The sequence below is a fragment of the Rutidosis leptorrhynchoides genome, chromosome 4, assembly GCF_046630445.1.
Source record: "Rutidosis leptorrhynchoides isolate AG116_Rl617_1_P2 chromosome 4, CSIRO_AGI_Rlap_v1, whole genome shotgun sequence".
In the NCBI taxonomy this organism is placed as follows: domain Eukaryota; kingdom Viridiplantae; phylum Streptophyta; class Magnoliopsida; order Asterales; family Asteraceae; genus Rutidosis; species Rutidosis leptorrhynchoides.
Window position 1 is genome coordinate 262,174,235 of NC_092336.1, and position 7,443 is coordinate 262,181,677.

Sequence of the window (7,443 nt, forward strand, 5' to 3'; positions counted from 1 at the left end):
CGCATGGACTAGGGTTTCGGGCCACAGAGTGGGCTGCTACAGTACCGGACTCGAGTTTTAATATATATATATATATATTTTTTTTTGCTGTAAAATATATTTATAAAATATATTTATAAATTAAATAAAACTTATATTTTTATAAACTAAAAAAAATAGAAATAAAGAAACTTTATAAAACTTAAATATTTACCAAACTCTTAAAAATATTTATATTTTTGTTTTTCTTTTAATATTTTTGAATATTTAAAACGTATTTTTACAAAAGCGTATTTTTTTTTAAAAGTAAACTAAAAAGAAAAATCTTTTATTTTATTTTATATATATTAGCGTTGCGCTTCCGGCTTTTAAGCTAGATTGTTCCCGGCAGCGGCGCCAAAAATACTTGATGTCAAAGCTAAGGGGTATAAAATACTATTAAATTTTACAAGGAAATACTATTAAATACGATACAAGTTTACACAAGATATTTATTTATTTAGAGAATGGATATACTTAAACCTTGCTACAACACTTATAGGCAGTGTACCTAATCGTACAGTAGTGTAGTTTTTAGTAAGTCCGGTTCGTTCCACAGGAAAAATCTTTAAACAAAGCTTAATGCTATATTAGTTTACTTTTATAAAAATACAAATATATATATAAGTAATATTATTATTATAAAGGGGGGTTTTTACCGTTTAATGACCAGTTTGTCGATTTTAAAACTTTAGTCGTAGTTAAAACAAAATGTAAAATATTAAATAAATATAAGACTTAATTTTAAGCGTAAAGTAAATAACGATAATGAAATTGCGAATAATAAAAGTGTGATAAAATAAACTTGCGATAATTAAAAAGTACGATAATTAAAAGTGCAATTAAATACAATAACAATAAATAAAAATGCGATAATTAGGAGTGCAATTAAATATAAAATAAAGGAAATTAAATATGAAATAAAAGAATTATGCTTATTTAAACTTCCGTAATCATGATGTTTGACGTGTTGATTTTAGTTTTATGCCCATGGGTTAATTGTCCTTTGTCCTGGATTATTTAATATGTCCGTCTGGTTTTTGTCCATAACAGTCCATCAGTCATAAATATAAAGTGCGAGTGTCCTCGTCAAATTATTCTTATACCCGAAGTTAAATATTTCAACTAATTGGGGACTTAAACTGTAACAAGATTTTAATACTTTGTTTAATAATTACACCAGGATGTCGACTGAGTGTAACCCAAGGTTTTAATACTTTGTTAACAATTATGCCAAGTGTCCTTGTACATAATTTCACCCCTGTTTTAATAATTCTAGTGGCTATTAATCCATTCCCGTGTCCGGTTAAATGAACGATTATTTGTACATATAAATACCCCGCCCATCGTGTCCGATCGAGTGTATATGGTAATTTATAGGGACGCCCAATTGTAAATCTTTATATTAACATTAACAAACTATCATTTAGTTAAACAAATATAAAGCCCATTAATAGCCCATAGTCTAATTTCCACAAGTGTCGTTCTTTTTGTCCAAACCCCAATTATGGTACAAAGCCCAATTACCCAATTTTAGTAATTAGCCCAACATCATGATTACTTCGGATTAAATAAGCATAATAATAACTTAGCTACGAGACATTAAATTAAAAAGGTTGAACATAACTTACAATGATTAAAAATAGCGTAGCGTTACACGGACAGAATTTCGACTTACACCCTTACAACATTCGCTAACACACCCTTATTATTAGAAATTAAAATTAAAATTAAAATTAATATATATATATATATATATATATATATATATATATATATATATATACACTTTACGTATGATGAAGAGAAGAAAGATGTGTTTATTTTGGCCAAAACGCGTTAAATTTATAGGACCTGGGCTGGATTTCAGAGCCATGCGATCGCATGGCTTTTGTGCCTCCAGGCCATGCGATCGCATGGCCAGCTGGGAGAAGTCACATTTCTTTGTTTTCTTTCTTGCCGACGTTTATAAATAATAATATAATATATAAATAATTATAAGAATTATTTAAATATTATATTTTATTTATGTGCATAGTTAACTTGTAAGTTTTAGTCCGTTGCGTCGAGCGTTGAGAGTTGACTCTGGTCCCGGTTCCGGATTTTCGAACGTTCTTGCGTACAATTTAATATCTTGTAATTTGCGTTTTGAATCTTGTACTCTTGTAATTTTGAGACGTTTCTTATCAATAATTGGAACCTCATTGATTGTATTTTGTACTTTTGAGCTTTTTGGTCGTTTGCGTCTTCAATTCGTCGAATCTGTCTTTTGTCTTCACCTTTTATTATTTAAACGAATATCACTTGTAAATAGGACAATTGAACTAAAAGCTTGTCTTTCTTGAGAAATAATGCTATGAAATATATGTTCATTTTTAGCATTATCACATATTCAAACTTTGGTTCAATTTCTATAACTATAACAATCTTATTTCAAGTGATGATCTTACTTGAACTTGTTTTCGTGTCATGATTCTGCTTCAAGAACTTCGAGCCATCCAACGATCCGTTGAAGCTAGATCCATTTTTCTATTTTCCAGTAGGTTTATCCAAGGAACTTAAGGTAGTAATGATATTCATAACATCATTCGATTCATACATATAAAGCTATCTTATTCGAAGGTTTAAACTTGTAATCACTAGAACATAGTTTAGTTAATCTAAACTTGTTCGCAAACAAAAGTTAATCCTTCTAACTTGACTTTTAAAATCAACTAAACACATGTTCTATATCTATATGATATGCTAACTTAATGATTTAAAACCTGGAAACACGAAAAACACCGTAAAACCGAATTTACGCCGTCGTAGTAACACCGCGGGCTGTTTTGGGTTAGTTAATTAAAAACTATGATAAACTTTGATTTAAAAGTTGTTATTCTGAGAAAATGATTTTTATTATGAACATGAAACTATATCCAAAAATTATGGTTAAACTCAAAGTGGAAGTATGTTTTCTAAAATGGTCATCTAGACGTCGTTCTTTCGACTGAAATGACTACCTTTACAAAAACGACTTGTAACTTATTTTTATGACTATAAACCTATACTTTTTATGTTTAGATTCATAAAATAGAGTTCAATATGAAACCATAGCAATTTGATTCATTCAAAACGGATTTAAAATGAAGAAGTTATGGGTAAAACAAGATTGGATAATTTTTCTCATTTTAGCTACGTGAAAATTAGTAACAAATCTATTCCAACCATAACTTAATCAACTTGTATTGTATATTATGTAATCTTGAGATACTATAGACACTTATACAATGTTTCGACCTATCATGTCGACACATCTATATATATTTCGGAACAACCATAGACACTCTATATGTGAATGTTGGAGTTAGCTATACAGGGTTGAGGTTAATTCCAAAATATATATAGTTTGAGTTGTGATCAATACTGAGATACGTATACACTGGGTCGTGGATTGATTCAAGATAATATTTATCGATTTATTTCTGTACATCTAACTGTGGACAACTAGTTGTAGGTTACTAACGAGGATAGCGCACTTAATAAACTTAAAACATCAAAATATATTAAAAGTGTTGTAAATATATTTTGAACATATTTTGATATATATGTATATATTGTTATAGGTTCGTGAATCAACCAGTGGCCAAGTCTTACTTCCCGACGAAGTAAAAATCTGTGAAAGTGAGTTATAGTCCCACTTTTAAAATCTAATATTTTTGGGATGAGAATACATGCAGGTTTTATAAATGATTTACAAAATAGACACAAGTACGTGAAACTACATTCTATGGTTGAATTATCGAAATCGAATATGCCCCTTTTTATTAAGTCTGGTAATCTAAGAATTAGGGAACAGACACCCTAATTGACGCGAATCCTAAAAATAGATCTATTGGCCTAACAAACTCCATCCAAAGTACCGGATGCTTTAGTACTTCGAAATTTATATCATATCCTAAGGGTGTCCCGGAATGATGGGGATATTCTTATATATGCATCTTGTTAATGTCGGTTACCAGGTGTTCACCATATGAATGATTTTTATCTCTATGTATGGGATGTGTATTGAAATATGAAATCTTGTGGTCTATTATTATGATTTGATATATATAGGTTAAACCTATAACTCACCAACATTTTTGTTGACGTTTTAAGCATGTTTATTCTCATGTGATTATTAAGAGCTTCCGCTGTCGCATACTTAAATAAGGACGAGATTTGGAGTCCATGCTTGTATGATATTGTGTAAAAACTGCATTCAAGAAACTTATTTTGTTGTAACATATTTGTATTGTAAACCATTATGTAATGGTCGTGTATAAACAGGATATTTTAGATTATCATTATTTGATAATCTACGTAAAGCTTTTTAAACCTTTATTGATGAAATAAAGGTTATGGTTTGTTTTAAAATGAATGCAGTCTTTGAAAAACGTCTCATATAGAGGTCAAAACCTCGCAATGAAATCAATTAATATGGAACGTTTTTAATCAATAAGAACGGGACATTTCACAAACCATGCTCGGGTGTTGTTTGGATTAAAACTATCATGTTAATGGGTCGAACTTGTAAACAATTGATTTAAGGCCTTGTGCTACCTTTTATAAACATTAAACTCGTTGTATGCTTTAATGGGTGTATGGAATGGTTTACGTTATGTAACCATTTAATTGGGCGTTATGGTTTATTAATTTAAAAAAAAAAATCGTTTTAAATAAGGGTTAGGTTGTTTCATGAGGATTGGCATTAAAAAGCAAAGGACACTGTGGCAGGTTGACACGATCCAGACAATGTGTAACGGCTGGATAAAGGCAGCAGACTGTTGGGAGACATCACTAAGATAATGGTAGTACTTTTCACAGCTTTATGGAATAAAATGACAAGGATAAAACAACATGGCACTGGTACGTCCTTTTGTCTCCTGAAGTGGCACTAAGGGACAAAAACTCACATGTATAAATAGACACAACTTGGACTCAAACGGAGGGTATTCTTTTCCACCAAAATCATTCTCAAAAGTGTTATCTTCTTAGTATACAATTCATATTCACTAACCCGCGCGACCGAAATAATCACTTCGCACTCTTCACAGTTTCAGGTAACGTTCTTAGAACATAAACCCTAACACCATCCCTAAGCCATCAGTTCCGACCAACCCCAATGATGGTAGGTCATGTTTAACCACCCTTTCTGACATCATCATCTCGTATTAGGGTTACTCACAATACTCCGGACCGGAGAGTTAAACTCAAAGAACCCTTAAATCCTCCTTATTCGTTGATCTTGCATAGACCGAACCCCTTGGACTATTTTATGCTTTATCAGCGCTGTTAAAGTTGGAAACTCTTTCAAGAGCACATTCATTTCTAGGAAAGCTTTCTCGGCATCTTCTTTCCATCTAAAGTTCGACTTCTTCAACGAGCTTCGGAAGAATGACAGTGAAAGGTGGGTGGTGGTGGTGGTGGTGGTGGGTGGTGACTGCGGGTGGCGATGGTGGTGGGTGGAGGTAGTGATTGTGGTGGATATTGATGGTTGTGGGTGGTGGTGGTGGTAGAGGTGGTGGATGGTGGTGAGTGGTGGCGGGTGGTAGTGGTGGAAGGTGATGATGGTGACAGTGGGTGGAAGTGGTGGTGGATGGAGAGTGATGGTGGTGGTAGTGGTGGTGGTTGGTGGTGGCGAGTATTGGTGGTAATGAGTGGGTGGTGGTGGGGTAGTGGTGGATGGTAGTGAGTGGTGGTGGGGGGTGGTGGTACTGGGTGATGGTGGTGGTGGTGGATGGTATTAGGTGTGGTGGTTGATGGAGGTTGGTGGTGGTACTAGTAGTGGGTGGAAGAGGTGGTGGGTGGTGGTGGCGGGTATTGGTGGTAATGGGTGAGCGGTGGGGTGGTGGTAATGGGTGGGTGGTGTTGGTGTTGGTGGTGGGCAGGGGCGATTTTATGAGGGGACAAGCGGGGGCGGCCGCCCCCAGTGGATTTGCAATTCAGTGTAAAAAATTTGAATTTTTCTACTTTTCTCCTTGTGGATTTTTTTTGCCCCAAATTTAAATATTTTGCCCCAAAACCTTCAAATTTTGCCCAAAAATCTCCAAATTTTACCCTAAAACCTACAAATTTTGCTCACAGACCTTCAAAATTTGCCTTAAAACCTCCATAATTTGCCTAAAAACCTTCATTTTTTGTCCCAAAACTTTCATATTTTGCCCATAAAAATTGCTACGGTTTTAATTTTTTTTTTTTCTCCAATCAAAAAAATTCTGGTACCGCCATTGGTGGTGGGTGGTATTTGGTGGTGGTGAGTAGTTGTGGTAGTGGTAGTGATATGTGGTGTGGTAATTTATATTATATTTTTATGTGAAAAAATGAAATATAAGATAATATAATTAATACCAAGATTATGTAACAGGATCTGATAGGTTAGTAGTAAAAATATGAGTAATTTATATATGTGGTCTTAAGTTCGAATCCTCATTCATGCTCCAATATTGCATTTTTTACTTGTTTTTTATAACTCGGCTCGTGTAGCTCGACTCGTGTTTGAATATAAATGAACATAGTTGATCCGAGTCGAATATTAACTTATTCATACTCGGCTCGTGAAACTAATCGAACAATATTTTTTGTTCAAACTCGACTCGAGTTCGAACTCGTTAAAGCTCGAACTCGAATAGCTCGTTAAAAGCTCGATTCGTTAACAACTCTACCTCTGCTGCCTTAAAGAATTTTATCTTACCATTTTTTATCTATTTATAAAAATTTATTATTAATTTACAACAAATCAAAATAAAATAATGAAACATCAATATTTGATGGGAGATGATTCTCACACACACTTTTTTGATCCTCACACACCAATTTAAAGAAATGGAGTATTATTAGAAGAGTAAAAGGTTAAAATAGATGTGTGAGGATCAAAAAAGGGTGTGTTAGAATCATCCCCATATTTGATAGATGAAATAATAATTACTACGTATTACTCCCTCCGTCCCAGATTAATTGTCCCCAGACAAAAAACACACAGTTTTAGAAAATCCCACTAACTTTATTTCTCCACCAATGAAATATCTTCTCTCTCCAGATCCACCAATGAAATATCTCCTTTCCTTTCTATTTATGGAAGTAGACAATTAATTTGGGACATCCTAAAATGGAATACTGGACAATAATTTAGGGACGGAGGTAGTATTATTTAGTATTCAAAATATAAAATCAACGAATCGTTTGAGATAAGAGTTACCAAACTATTCATCCCTGATTTTACGGATGTTAGCCACGTTCTTCAAACTGTTTGCTACTGAAAAAAGCAATAATTCAGGGCCCACCTATAAATGGGGGTAGTTTCGTAAGTCTATATTTTTTAGTGGAAACCCTAAATTCAGCCCTTTTGGCGACTATAAAAAAAAGGCACCACGGATCAAATTCCATCGCCTTATCTATTCTCTATCT